General features: G+C 47.2%; 1 protein-coding gene across 3 annotated transcripts in view; it reads left to right on the top strand.

The window, feature by feature from the left end:
- SPOCD1 (SPOC domain containing 1) overlaps window positions 1–14,526 on the top strand; it is a 66,126-nt gene that overhangs the window by 19,533 nt on the left and 32,067 nt on the right. For 2 of the 3 annotated variants that reach the window (XM_032389241.1, XM_032389245.1), the window contains exons 1-2: window positions 8,641–8,923; window positions 14,220–14,383. The gene's annotated coding sequence lies outside the window, so the exon portion shown is untranslated. Of the gene's footprint in view, window positions 1–8,640; window positions 8,924–14,219; window positions 14,384–14,526 lie in introns of those variants that run through there. The other variant, XM_032389233.1, reaches the window with a different exon arrangement.

Consider the following 14,526-nt stretch of genomic DNA (forward strand, 5'->3'; position numbering starts at 1 on the left):
AAGCAGGCTTCCCACTGAGCAGGGAGCCCGATGCGGTGCTCGATCCCAGGACCCTGGGATCATGACCTGAGCCAAAGGCAGACGCCCTATGACTGAGTCACACAGGCGCCCCTCAAAAGTTATGTATTTTCCAGCTCTGTCCACTGAAAAATTTGGAAGCTGTGATAACCCACTATCAATGAACACACCTAGTGCCCAGATTGTGTTCTCCAACCACCCAGAATCAGGGCTCCTTGGAGAAGCAGCTGATTCCAGATCTGGGGCAGGAAATAGACCACACAAGCCCGGGACATCTTGTTGAGCCAGGAAGCAAGGACGTTGTCACGGAGTAATGGGATCACACTGAATATATAAGCACTCATTTGTCCATATTGACATTCAGAGAAAGAGAGAGAAAGCCTCAAATCAACCAAATATTATTAAACACTGTTGGCGGTAACCAGGCCACAATCCTCATCCTGAGAATTAGCAGGGACAAGGAGAGAATTAGGCCTTTATCCTGTCATTCTTGTACTATTTCATCTTAACCTAAAGCTGTCGTTTATGAGCTGTAGTTCCTTATTTAAAAATTCCAACTAATAAATGTAGAAGGATTGATAGCATTAGAAAATCATCTTTATTTTTTTTTTTTACAACCACTAATAAAATAATGGCTTTAGGCAATAATCACGGATGGATGAAATTATTGTATGAAAGGCCGATAGGGAATTTTATAATGGAGGGCGTCGGGTTGTCACTGCTTGGGCCCGCTGACCCATCTTAGTGCCACCATGTGTGTCCCCTGATGTGATGTCATATGATGTGCACAGCCCTACCTGTGAAGTTCCCGCCTTAGTTTGGATTTCCTCAAAAGCACACCCTAGGAAAAAGATTTGGGTGCAAATGGTTTACTTGAGAGATGATCCCAGAGAGTACCTTTAAGAGAGTGGAGAAATGAGGCAGGGGAAGAAGAAAATCAATAAAAAGTGAAATAAAGAGTGGCCACCACTCAGACAACTGGGTTCCAGTTCCTCTGGGGATCCTCTGAAGGACTGCAAAGTGTCAGGAACCTCCTCGAAGAGGCCAGGAGGCCGGGGTCTTGAGCCACCAGGGCTCCCACCTTGCACTGGTCCAAGGCTGCTCCTGAGGCCTTCCCTCCCCTGCTCCTCTCCAGACCAGAAACTGCCCTCGGGGTGCAAGACCCGCAAGGGCATGGGTCTGGCATGTCTGTAAGTGGCTGCCAGGGTTGGCCCGGAGGATTAGCTGAAGCGCCCACACCACCCGCCGCGGTGCCATGTGGGAACGGTTGAATTTGGGGCTGGCTTCTAGTTATAGGAAATACGGGGGATGGAGGAACAAGGTAAATAATACCGCACAGAAGCACGTAGACAAATCCAGAATGGGGGCACGTTCTACAGGACAAATGATTTCTTTAACAAGGATGTTCTCGGAGTTGGTTACCACTGTGGGCAACTGGGCTCAGTTTGGCTGGGGCCCCTCTGAGGACTAGGAAGAGCCTCAGAATTGTCCCACTTGGGCCTGAATGAAAGCTAAGGTGTTTATCCAAGACTCCAGGCCCCCTTTGTTAACGGTTGGCCCAGGGGCATCAGCTTCCTGCGTTTCTAAATTGTTCCCAGCTGGAGGGCTGAGAGGCCTTCCCGTGAAACAGCCCGAGGCCGAGAACACAGGCAGGGAGATGTGGGGAGGCGGGGAAGGCGGCAGACCGGCCTCTCCAGCTGCCTCGAGGCAGGGGCCCCCGGGGATGTGGGACGGCCCCGCCAGCATCGTAGGCATTTCGGCGCCTTCCCACCGAGGCTCCAGAAAGAATTCCTGCTTCCAGGCGCTGCGGCTGCCCTCCCTACAGTTGCCTCCAGCCCAGACCCTGGCTCCCACCCGGTACCAGAGTTCCTCCGTGCAGGCTGTGGCAGACGTGCGGGCCCTCCGTGCTGTGCGTGCATGTGTGCGTGCGTGTGTGTGTGTGTGTGTGCGTGGTGTGAAAGCGCTGTGCAGCCCCTGCCTCGCTCTCCGTGCTGTGTGTGCGTGCGTGTGTGTGCGTGGTGTGAAAGCGCTGTGCAGCCCCTGCCTTGCTCTCCGTGCTGTGTGTGCGTGCGTGCGTGTGTGTGCGTGGTGTGAAAGCGCTGTGCAGCCCCTGCCTCGCTCTCAGAAGTACCAGGTGCTTCTCAGAGTGCTTGTCCTGGTTCCTGCTCACAGATAGGGGCTCTGTGAGCACTCAGGTTCCTCATGTCGCTTCCCTGCTTAGGACCATCCAAGTGGCCGTGGGGCCTCCTGAGATGCTGGCATGCAGCTCAGCTGCCTGAGTCCTGAGGAGGCCACGGTGGGGCTGCGCCTGGTCTCTGGCACATCCTGGTGGCCATCTCTCCTCTCTCCATCCGTCCTTCCCAGTCCTATCTCTCTCCCCGCTCAGCGCCGCTTCCCTCCATGTCTGCCTGTGTCTTGGCCTCTGATCCGTCCTAACTCTGCATCGCTCTTGGCGCCCTTCCTCCTCCTCCTCCTCCAGCCTAGTTTCCCCCTCAAGAGCCAGTTTTAAAAAACGACTCTTATAAAAAGGTTTTAATTACAAACACGCTATAAAGAGGCATTAAGAGTTGGATCAAGGGGAAAAAATGAATAATCCCGTCACTCTAACTCAGCAGCTGTGGTCAATTTCGGTTATTTCCTTTCAGTCTTTTTAAAACGAGTTTCTAAACATATCATCCTATACTTTCATCTTATATTCTGCTTTTTAATTTTAATAAGAAATCCTTCCACTGGTTTCCAATCTCAGAGCAGATATCAGAGCACCTTTACGGTGGCTTACGAGGCCCTACGTGACCTGCCTACCTACCCCGCCTCCCACGGGTGCCCCGTGTGCCTTCCTTCTAGACACGTCTCCCCCTGCCCATCCCTCTGCTCCAGCCACAATGGCAGCTTCCCTTTCCTGAAGATGCTGCGGCCTCAGGGCCTTCACACTGGCTATTCCCACTGCCTGGAATGTCTTCTCGCAAGTCTGCATGGATCACTTCTCACCTCCCACATCTGAAGGATCACTCTGCCCGTCAAGGCTATCATGTCCACCCTCCCTAAATGGCAGCACCCCCCCCCCAACTGCACTCCCAATCTGGTACCCAATTTCTCAGTCTAACAACATTGTTGGGAAACAATTCTACTGCACTCCTGTTGGGCAGACACCTTGACCCATGCTTTTCTCAACCATCGCCTAGAGGGATATTTTGGTTGGAGTGGAATTGCTGGGATTAAAGGTGTGCACATTTAGAATTTCTATGGCATTGGCAACTTGCCTTTTACTAAGGCTTCACCAATAAATACTTCCACCGATGGCACATGACAGTGCTTTCTCCCCTTATCTGCCTTTCTAATTTTTGCCAATTTGATAAGCAAAATGCATCCTATTGTTTTAATTTGCATTTTGCTAATTAGAGCTCACACTGAGCATCTTTTCATACACTTATTAGAGGTTTGTATTTCTTCTGTGAATTTTACTTTTCATATCCTTTGCCTATTTTTCTTTTGGATTATTCATCTATTTTTATTGATTTATAAGAGTTCTTTATATATTGTGGATTTATATAGCCAAAGTAGATTTTACCATTCATTATCTGGTTCTAGCCAAGTACAGGTTGCCAGGGGTCTTCACTTCCATAGTACCACCTCCTTTATGGGTGTCAAAGATCCCACCCTTTGGTTTAGGAGGCTGACAAAAGTCCTAAGTCATTTAAAAAGGGGTGGCATTGATAGGGATAAGTGTGGATGGAGGTCCTCCACAAAATCTCTGGACAGGGGTAAGCATCACTCCTTTTGAGCACTCCAGACAACTGTCAATGCAGGCCCCAGCTGGAGAGTGAAGAGCTGAATGCCCGAAGTGGCCTCACGCACCCACGTAAGTGGCCACAGAGGATCTGCCGGTGAAGGCCCAGCCCCCAGGAAGCTTTCTGGTGTGATGATGGAGGGCTTAGCAGTCTCTGGACACTGACCCCTTTCCCCTCCTTGTGGCCCCTGAGGTCTGGTTCCCTCATCCCAGCCCCCCTTGACCTCTTCCAAGGTCATGTCTGATCCCACTCCCTTCTTCCCTCCCAGTCCAATGTCCCCATTGATTTCTCTAGGTGGCACATGGTCTGGGTCTTCTCTGTCCTCTCTTCAATCTATAGTTAATGCATAAACTCTATCTCTAGCTTCCTTCAGGATCTACCCTTTTGATTTTCAAGAGCATTTTCCTTCAGCAAAAGCAGCCTCTTGCAGATCAAAGTCTCTGCCTTTCAAAAGTGTAGTTTCTGATGCGGGCTTCAGCAGATGATCTGGGAAGTTAAAAAACAATGACATCTGAATGTTGGCTGTTTCTCTCCCTTTATATTCCTGTTATAAAAGCACTAATTTTCCTGGAGGTGAAGTGGAAAAACTAAAAGCAAAACTGTTATTTTGGGATATGGACTTGCTGTCTTCCTGCATGTCTATGGCAGGTTTGTTTTCCCCAGCCCATTACTTGTCTTTTAACTCGGCTCGTGTAGTCTCTGTCATTCTGAAGTTAAATGTAGTCAAATCCAGCCATCTTTCCTACTTTTCTTCTAAAGCTTTTATGGGGTTTTGTTTTTTACATTCAGTTCTTTAAATCAAAAATACTTGATTTCTGAATACTTTGTATGTATGTCTGGTGTAAGGCAGAGTTCAAACTTTCTATCTTTCAAATCGGAGAGCCGTTTGTCCTAATGCCATTGATTAAATAGTCTACACTTTCCTCATGGATTTGACATGCTCCACTTAAGACAGATAAACAGGCGGATAGTCTGTCCTCTGCTATCCTGTCTGCTGCTCTCTTGCAGTGTATCCAATAAACTCCCATCTCCTTAAAAAAAAAAGACATGATAGATAGATAGATGGATAGATAGATAGATGATGGATGGAAGGAAGGAGGGAAAGAAGGAAAGGAAGAAAGAGAAAGAAAGAAAGAGAGAAAGAAAGAAAAATTCTCTTGTTTTCTAAGTATTTTTATTTCTGGCTTCATAGTTCCCCCTCATTTTTATTCATGAAAATCATTTTTTCTTGTGGAGAAAGAGGGAAATGGGAATTATTGCTTAATGGGGACAGAGTTTCAGTTTGGGAAGATGAACGCGTTCTGGAGATGGACGGGGGTGATGGTTGCACAACAATGTGAGCGTACTTAATGCTGCTGAACTGTATACTTAAAAATGGTTAAAATGGTAAATTTTATGTTATGTATATTTTACTCCAATAAAAAATTCTTAAATTTTTTTTTTTGGCTATTCTATTCTTGTCTATTTTTTTCTTCCTGTTAGACTTGAGAATCAGATTGTTAAATTCCATAAAAAGTACCTTTGATATTTTGACTGAAATTACATTAAATTTATAGATTAGTTTGGGGAGAACTGACATCTTTATAATACTGAGCTTTTACCATCCAGGAACATGGTGTGTCTCTCCATTTATTCAGATCCTTTTTTATGTGCTTCAGTAAAGTTTTTATAATTTTGTTCATATCCGCTTATTCCTAGATATATGATGACTTTAGTTGCCACTGTGAACGGAATCATGGGTATGGCACAGGTGCTGTCCCTCAGGTCTGTCCTCAGCCCAGCCCCTGGGATGAATGGCAGGGTCCAAAAGACACATGAGTCAGGAGGTAAAAAATGTCATTTCATTAAAAGCCTCTGCAATAGGCAGGAGGTGTATCCAAGCGAGCTGAGCCACAGAGGCTGGCAAGGTCAAGAGGAGGGACTGTCAGGATCAGGGAAAGCCAGGTTTATCACCTGTGTGGTCAGGAAGAGGGAGAAACTGAGATGATGAAGGTTGGGACTTATGCTCGCCTTGAATACTGATGTACCCCCAAAAGCCTCTTTCATTTGTGCCTGGATCCTCCTCAACCTTCAGGTCACCACATTCTTTCCCCTCCTCAGAAAGCACCCCCCCACACACCAGTTACTCCTCATCTACTCTTCATCTCCACTTCCCTGGATTGCCCAAATTGACTAGCCCTCCGTACATTATGGCTTTGGAGCCAGGAGAGCTGAGTTTGAACCCTGGCTCTGTCATTCACTAGCTCAGCGGCCTTGGGCCATTGACTTGGCTTCTCAGAAACCAAGTGTCCTCACCAGCAAAGTAAGAGTGAATTCTAATTACATATTCAGTTGTTTAATCATTTGTCTGTCCCCCACTGACCTGTAACTCCACATGGGCAGGTACCAAATGGGTTTAATTCATTAATGTGCAGGGCTACTTCTAGCCCATACAGTGCTTATGAAGGAATTAGAAAAAGGCACCCTTCTGAGTAGACACAGCTTTGTGAGCCCAGTCTGGTGATTGGTCTGTCGACTGGATCTTGGCTCCCACTTGTCTCTCAACTGGGTGCCCTTGTGTAGTGAGTGACCTGCCCCGGTGTGTATACCCAGTGCTCGGCACAGGCCTGGCACATGAGAAGTGCTCAAGAAATTTATTGAATAGATAGATGATTAGATGTGGGGGCTTAGAGAGAAGGAGATGAGGGAACCCCTAAGGGGTTCTCACTTGAACTCAAAAAGAAGTCCTCTGCTTCCAGGTGCAAAATAACATGATTATTCCAAGTGCTTTATTTCCCTTAATTCTGCAGGTGCTGAGGATGGTGTCCATTAGCACCTAGGCTGTGACCCCTATAGGAATGGGGCAATCTGATGATCTGGTGGGATGGACACCCCAGGCCTTCGGGAGCCTCCAAGAAGTATCCTCACTCAGGGAGGAAGGAGGCTGACTTGGTAACTAAACTGTGAGCAATCCAGGGAAGTAGAGATGAAGAGTAGATGAGGAGTAACTGGTGTGTGGGGGGGTGCTTTCTGAGGAGGGGAAAGAATGTGGTGACCTGAAGGTTGAGGAGGATCCAGGCACAAGAAGTGTGTCTGGAATGTGCTTGGATGTTGGATGGAATGTGCAAAAGTCCTGACGCTGGGGACGGGTTGTTTGGCCCCTTTGGGGAATTGAATATTGGCCAAATTGACTAGCCCTCCGTGCATCATTTCATAGACTTTTCATGAATTAGATGCCCTTTGGGATTTTTTACACTGTCCTCCTCTTTCTGAACTTGGTGAAGTTCAAATAACTGAGACATACCCTCACTACACACCTCCGTCTCCTCGACATGCACTTCATCTCTTCATATAGGGCCAGCCTAAGGTTGACGGGGTCACCCCATCAAGCCCGATAAGCATCCCAGCTCCACCATGTATTGGCTGTGGTCTCTGTCAACCCCTCACAGCCTCCTTCTCCATCTATAAAATGGGGATGAGAAAATTGACCTTACAAGTTGTTGGGAAGATTCTGCCCTCAATAAAAAAGGCAAATAGGGGCGCCTGGGTGACTCAGTTGGTTAAGCGACTGCCTTCGGCTCAGGTCATGATCCTCGAGTCCCTGGATCGAGTCCCACATCGGGCTCCCTGCTCGGCAGGGAGTCTGCTTCTCCCTCTGACCCTCCCCCCTCTCATGTGTTCTCTCTCATTCTCTCTCTCTCAAATAAACAAATAAAATCTTTAAAAAAAAAAAAAAAAAGGCAAATAGTCCAAGAACAAAGGAAAGACAATTAAAAACTCCAGGAAAGGGGTGCGTGGGTGGCTCAGTTGGTTAAGCGTCTGACTTTTGATTTCAACTCAGGTCTTGATCTCAGGGTCATGAGTTCAGGCCCCACGTTGGGCTCCACACTGGGTGTGAAGCCTACTTTAAAACAAAACAAAACAGGGGTGTCTGGGTGGCTCAGTCGTTAAGCGTCTGCCTTCGGCTCAGGTCATAATCCCAGAGTCCTGGGATCGAGCCCGCATTGGGGCTCGGCGGGAAGCCTGCTTCTCCCTCTCCCACTCCCCCTGCTTGTGTTCTCTCTCTCGCTGTGTCTCTCTCTGTCAGATAAATAAATAAAATCTTAAACAAAACACAAAAACCACCCCCAGGAAAAACATAAAGACACAGAAGGAAGGAAATATACAAGCACACTACTTAACTCAGCAACAAACAATATTTAGATGGTGACAGTAATCCTTAAGGTTTTAATTTCTTTTTCATGTCCTCCTGTGCTGGCCGGAACTGCGAATGCAACATGGAACAAAAGCAGTATTAGTGGGCAACCTTGCTTTGTTCCTGACTTTAAAGGGAATGGTTCGAATGTGCATCATCAAGTATGAATGCTAGCTTAAACAGCTGTGGGAAGAGTGAAATCTGAATCCTCAGAGAACCTCTGATCTTTTTCTTCTTGCAACTAAACAGTGGTTTTCATGCTTCAACCATTCCAAGATTCCACAGTCTCTGTGTGAAGAAGTTTAAACCTTTTAAAAGCCTAGCATTCAAGGCCTCTTAGCCTTTCCCAATCCTGAGTCTTTAGGATTTACCCACTCATCCCATTCCAGATGTCTGGACATTCCAGAACACACCCTTGATGAGATCTTAAATTCTATCTCAGAGTATCTATCCTATGCTTTCGTGCCGGCCTGCTCTTCTCCTTGTCTGGAATACCCTTCCCTTCATGTACTTACTCCCAATTATCTTGGAAAAGCCAACTCACCTCTTCAAGGAAACTTTCCTTCCACCTTTCCTAGCACTTGGTAGAAGATTCGTTTATAGTCTGGGGCACAGGTCCCAACACATACTAGGGTCTTTATGTATGTGTCTATTGAATAAACGCATAAATGAACCCTTGACTAAAACTTTAGGTCACCAAAAGGAAAAAAAGTCCTGTTCTTCCCACAAATCCAGACTGTGCTTTTGCTTCAGCCTCCAAACTCCCACACATGTTCAAAAATGTTGTCTTCTGCCTTTATACTTGATCAGCAGTTTGGCTCAAAATAAAATACTTGAGTCACACTTTCTTTCCTTGCTGACTTTGTAGGTGGTGCTCTATTGAGTTCTAATGCTGGATGCTGCCATGAAGAAGTCAGAGGCCAGCCTGGTATCCCCCGCCCTTGTAAGTGACTAGTTCCCTTTTGTCGAGTTGCCCAAAGGATTATTATTTTTTTTATGACTTTGAAATCTAATACCTTTATTAGGACAGAGTTGATAGTGATCATTATGAATCAATTTTCCTGGTCTCATTGCCTTTTCAATGTCTCCTTTTTTTCCTAAAGCGTTTTCTTGAATTATATCTTAGAATATTTGTTTGATGCCGTTTTTGGTTTACTTTTTCTGTTACGTGCGTATGGTCTCTGTCCTTTTCTCTCATCATTTAAACTTTAAAAAAGTCTTTTCATTCTATTTTTCTCACATTCTCGTTTCTGTCATCTCCGTCCCTTGTGGTGTTTCAGCAGGGTCTGTTCTCTGTTCTACCTTCACACTGATTTTTAGTTCTGCGCTATCATAATTTTCCTGAATCCTGACAGCTTGTTGTATTTCCTTCGGTGGTTTTGCTTTTATTTCTGTGAGCTCTTCTATCTCTTCTCTGTACTCTTGTTTAGTAGAAATAAGCCCTTGGCATAGCGTCCGGTGTATGGTGGGCATTCTGTGAAGTTCCTCTTCATTATCAAGGCGACGGCTTTCATTTTCTTGTATTTTCTGCCAGGCTTTCATCAAGTCAAGATGAATATCTTGCACACTTGCAATCATGCTTTGAGTCCAATTTTGCAGTCTGCTTGTAAACCTACTATATTGTAAGCATTTGTTTCCACATTTTGGTAATAATTTGATGGTGGAACACCAAGCCATTGAATCAAGGTGTCGTTATTTAGGGAACCATCCTTCTGCTACTGGACATTTTGTAGTGTTACAAACGATTTCCTATTGAATTATATATTCTATGGTATTGTTGCTTTCTTTGGTATCTCCTTTTTATTTCCTACTGAAGGCTGAATATTCTTCCATGTTTACTTACTACTTCTATTTCCTCACTTGAATTGATTGCTTGTGACCTTTGTCCAGATATCTCTTAGCCACCTATTTTTCATTGGTGTATATGAAATCCTTACATAATATAGACATTAACCACTTGTCATTTTCCCCACTCCCAGGTGACATTTACATTTTAGTTACTTTTCTAATATACAAACTTTTGGTGTTTTATCTATCAGTCTTTGCATTGGTAGATTTCTTTGACTTAGTTAATTGGTTATCCAACAAACACTGTGGGAGCACCCGATCCATAGGACAGGTGCATAGAGAGGTATGGAGAGGGGGAGTAAAGGACACCCCAGTTCCTGATTTCCAGTTAAGTTGGGGATGCAGCCATGAAAACGATCAGTGTTGTCTCAGTACGTGCTAGAATTGTGAGGACTGCAAAGGCAGCTGCAGCAATGGCCAATTGAGCCAGCTCTCTGCACCCAGCCCTTTTCGAAGAACTTGCATACAGTATCTCATTTAAACCTCACAACAGCTCTGTGACTTAGATGAGGAGAATGATCTTCAAAATCCTTACAGATGGGGGAGAATGATTCTCAGAATGCTGCCATGACTTAGCCACGCTCCAACAGTTAGTAAGAGCTGAAGCCAGTATTTGAAGTCAGCCAGTTAGACTGTAGAGCTTGCCTTTTTTTTTTTTTTTAAAGATTTTATTTATTTATTTGAAAGAGAGAGAGAGAGAGCACAAGCAGGGTGAGGAGCAGAGGGAGAAGCAGGCTCTCCGCTGAGCAGGGAGCCTGACGCGGGGCTCGATCTTGGGGCTCCAGGATCATGACCTGAGCTGATGGCAGATGCTTAACTGACTGAGCCACCCAGGTGCCCCTAGAGCTTGCCTTCTTAACCACCATACCAAACCAGCTCCCCGGGGCAAGGTGGTGATGGTGGTAATGACGGTAGTGGTAGTGATGGAGTTACAAATCAAGGAAAGCCTCCAGGAGGAGGTGAGTCAGAACTGAGAAAGGATGAAGACAATTTCACCATCAGGCGAGGGGCTGTGGAGGAATGGGCATCCCATTGTGGTCCTCTGAATCAAATGTATTGTTTGATTTAAGGAGGAGCAGATGTCCCCACCCTCAACCCAGGCAGGGAGCTCCAGCCCCCTGAGAGACTGCAAGTTGGTCAATAGCCTCAAAGGACAGGTGGTTCTTTCATGACCCACATTTTATTTGTTTATTCCCCACAGGCTCCATGTTAGGTGCTGGGGACACAGAGGTGAATAAGACACTCAAGACACCTGCCCCATGGAGTTTATATTCAAGGTGGGGGAAATAGACAAGAGAGAAAATGTACCGAATGTTTGCCCTTGCCCAACAATCTTAAAAATTCCCTTCTACATTTTGATTATTCCTTATATCTTGAGTTCCTTCTTCCCAAAGCAGAGAAGCCTGCCTCCCTTGAAGCTAGAGTGCAGGCATGTGACCTCCTTTCCTCCAATCCCACTCATGCATCTGAGATACCAACCAGGAGGTGAATGCTGTGAGGAAACAGATGCATGTGGGGCACACCTTTGGCTGGGCTGTGTGGTGGCCAAGGCAGTATGGTTCTGGGGTCAAGGACAGCAGCAGCAGCTCCCCCGTCAACCTGATCTTATAGTGTGCTTCTTGGAGATGCTCCTGAAAGCTGCATCTAGAGCCTGTTTCTCCATCATCCGATAAGCCTAACATCCCTAAGTAAATTCCCTTTCTACTTCAACTGGCCAGAATGGATTCTGTTGTCTGCAAGCAAGAATACTGAGAATACGCAAACAAATAAATATACATACCAAGGACACTAAGTAGTCGAGAGGCTAAGAGACTGGCCAAGGGTTCCCCAGGGGTAGTGCTGGGATCCAAACCCAGGAGGGAGAATCCAGACCCTGACCTCCCATCTTAGGTGCTGCTGGAGTGACACCCCACCTGGTGGGATCAGTGCTATAGGGCTTGCTGGCACCCTCACAGGATCATCCAGTCTTCCTTCTTCCATGCTCAGCCTGGGCAGAAGAACATGACTGCCTCCCTGCCCCCACCCCCGCCCCCTTGTCAGGTGCACGGATTGCAGGTGGCTGGGAGGAGAGCCTTTGCACCTGGTGCTCTGACCAAAGGCTCTTGATCTCTCGCAGGGAATACTGTTCTGTCTTCCTCCTTGAGGACTGCAAGGTGATGTGTATTGGGATGGGATTGTGTATTTTTTTAAATTTATTTTTCATTTTTTAAAAGATTTTATTTCTAGGTAGTCTCTACACCCAACGTGGGACTTGAACTCATAACCCCAAGATCAAGAGTTGCATGCTCTACCAACTGAGCCAGCCAGGCACCCCAGATTGTATATTTTTATTAATGGTATTGTCATACAATTATGTATCCATCTTATGGTCAGAAAGAAGCAAGGGTCTAGAGCCTACTTGGACCTGTCCCAGGAAGGGAACAAGGAGAGAAACAATCCAGGGTGTGTGGCCTTGGGATTGTGGGCCATCCAGGCCTTGCATGTCTATGGGAAGAAGTCTGACTCAATGTTCCTGGAAGCCAGATTTATGCCCTTTGATGTCACTGTTAAGACTAGCTGCAGAAGGGGAAATGGAGGCTCCTGCCCCCAATTCAGGCTCTGCTTTAATTGAATCAGGTCTTGTCCAGAGAGACAAAACAACTCGCCAAGAGCACTGAACTGACGGCCGGGGAGTCGTTTGCCCAGAAGTGGTTTCCCCACTGACAGGGCCAGCCTGTTAGCAGCACAGGGTGAGAGGTGTTTTTCTGTTGGATGCCTTTCTTTGCATTCTCCAAGGCTGGTGGATCAATAGCTACAAGCAGTTAAGATAAATTTGTCTTTGCTCTCCATACCCTCTGACAGGGAGACCATGGGCCCCCGGATAACTCAGGTTCCCATCAGATGTTGCTGCTGTCAGCAACTGTTGTCCAGGACCTCTCTGGGTCCTCACAACAACCTTCCAAGGTGAGGGCTACTGTGCCTATTTCAGAGATAGGAAAACCGAGGCTCAGGAGGGGACGTCCTGACCCAGAGTCCCAGAGTTTATCCTTGGCCTCAGGCCTCGGTGCATGTAAGCTGTTTGTTGTCACAAGTTGTGTTATTACCGTTGTTGATTCCCCAGGCTAGAGAGTAATCATGACCCTCAGAGAGGGAACATTGCTTGCTCAAGGTCACAGAGCCAGTGAATGGCAGGGCTGGAGTTAGAAGCCCGCCTGGTGGGACCACAGAACCCCCTGCTAGGAGAGCTCCTCAGCCTGGGCTGGTCTGGCCCCAGCATGCCTGCCCTGGAATCCACAGAGAAAAGCATCAAGATGTGTGTTCCTCTGAGAGCCCCCGGAGAGGGAAGCAGGCTCCTTCCCCATCCACAGTAGCAAGGACATCACTTCCTGGCTCTGGAAGGACCTACTCCCCAAAGCTGCAGCTCTATTTTTAGCCTTGAATCCATCAATAAACGGAGTCTGGCAGAGCAGGCAACTCCTGGCTGCCTGGTATTAATGAGAAGAGAGACCCAGACCGTTTATTAAGCACTTTCTGTGTGCTGGGCATTATGCAAAGTGCTTCACATGGATTAGCCACTTTATAACATTCTTATGAAACAACTACTATTATTATCATTTTATAAATAAGGAAAATGAGGCTCAAAGACATTAGGGCACTTGCCTGAGACTACACAGCTGATCAACTGCAGAGCCAGGATCCAAATGCAGGTCACATTCGGGTTTGTGGGACCCTGAGTCCATGCGCTTTCCCCCTTACTGCTCACTTGCTCACTCGCTCCAAGGAAAGGGCCCCTGAGCATGGGGCAGCCTGGTGGGGGAGGGGACGGGGGCAGGGCAGCTGGGTAGCAGTCACGGGGAGCGAGGAGGTGCTGTGAGGCGGGCAGGAGCCACAAGCCCCAGCTGATTGGTTGGTTTCTGTCACTGAGAACAGAAACCCAGGCCTGGGCGTCCCCAGATGGAGAAAGGCTGGAAGAGCATTGTGGGCGGAAGGAAGGGCACCGGCAAAGGCAATGAAGTGAGGCCTGTTCAGGGCGCCGTGAATAGTCTGGCAGGACTTGGGCAGAGAGGGAAGAGGAGGCCAGGGGCAGGGTGCAGGGCAAGATTCCGGAAGCCCTTCAGTCCCAGGCAGGGAATTGCAGTCTTCTGGATCCTGGAAGGACTCGGGGTGGGAGAGTGGCAGTGTGATGTCTGAGCTTCAGAGCAGGGTGGGGCATTTGAGGAAGAGGCCAGGGAGGGGGAGACGAAAGGCTACTTCCACTAACAACAGTGGTAACAGCTTCCGTTTGCTGAACACCTGCTGTGTGTGGCCAGCCTCCTATTAGGCGCTTTTCATAAGTGATCCCCTAACATACCTAGCAGGTGCTCTATCCAGTGGCAGCTCTGTGAAGGCTTTTCATGATCCCCCCTTTACAGACAAGGAAACAGAGGCTTTGTGAGGTCAAGTGACCACCTGGGGCCCCTAGACGGGAATCTCCGGAGACCTTGGTGCCTTGCTGACCAGATCCGAGCGTGTGTAACAATAAACAGTCTCCAGCGAAAGGACATTTATCTGAAGTCTCAGGAATGGAGACGATAAGGTAAGTTTTCAAAGATAACAGAGACGAAGTTTTTTTTTTTGTTTTGTCCTTTAAGTAAGTTTATTCTCACACTGAGGATAGCAATTACGTTACTAAGGTTACAAAGTGCTTTTGGGGGCTGCAACCCGCAGAAAGACTCAGCC

This window comes from Phoca vitulina, unplaced genomic scaffold, assembly GCF_004348235.1.
Source record: "Phoca vitulina isolate PV1807 unplaced genomic scaffold, GSC_HSeal_1.0 scaffold2, whole genome shotgun sequence".
NCBI lineage: Eukaryota > Metazoa > Chordata > Mammalia > Carnivora > Phocidae > Phoca > Phoca vitulina.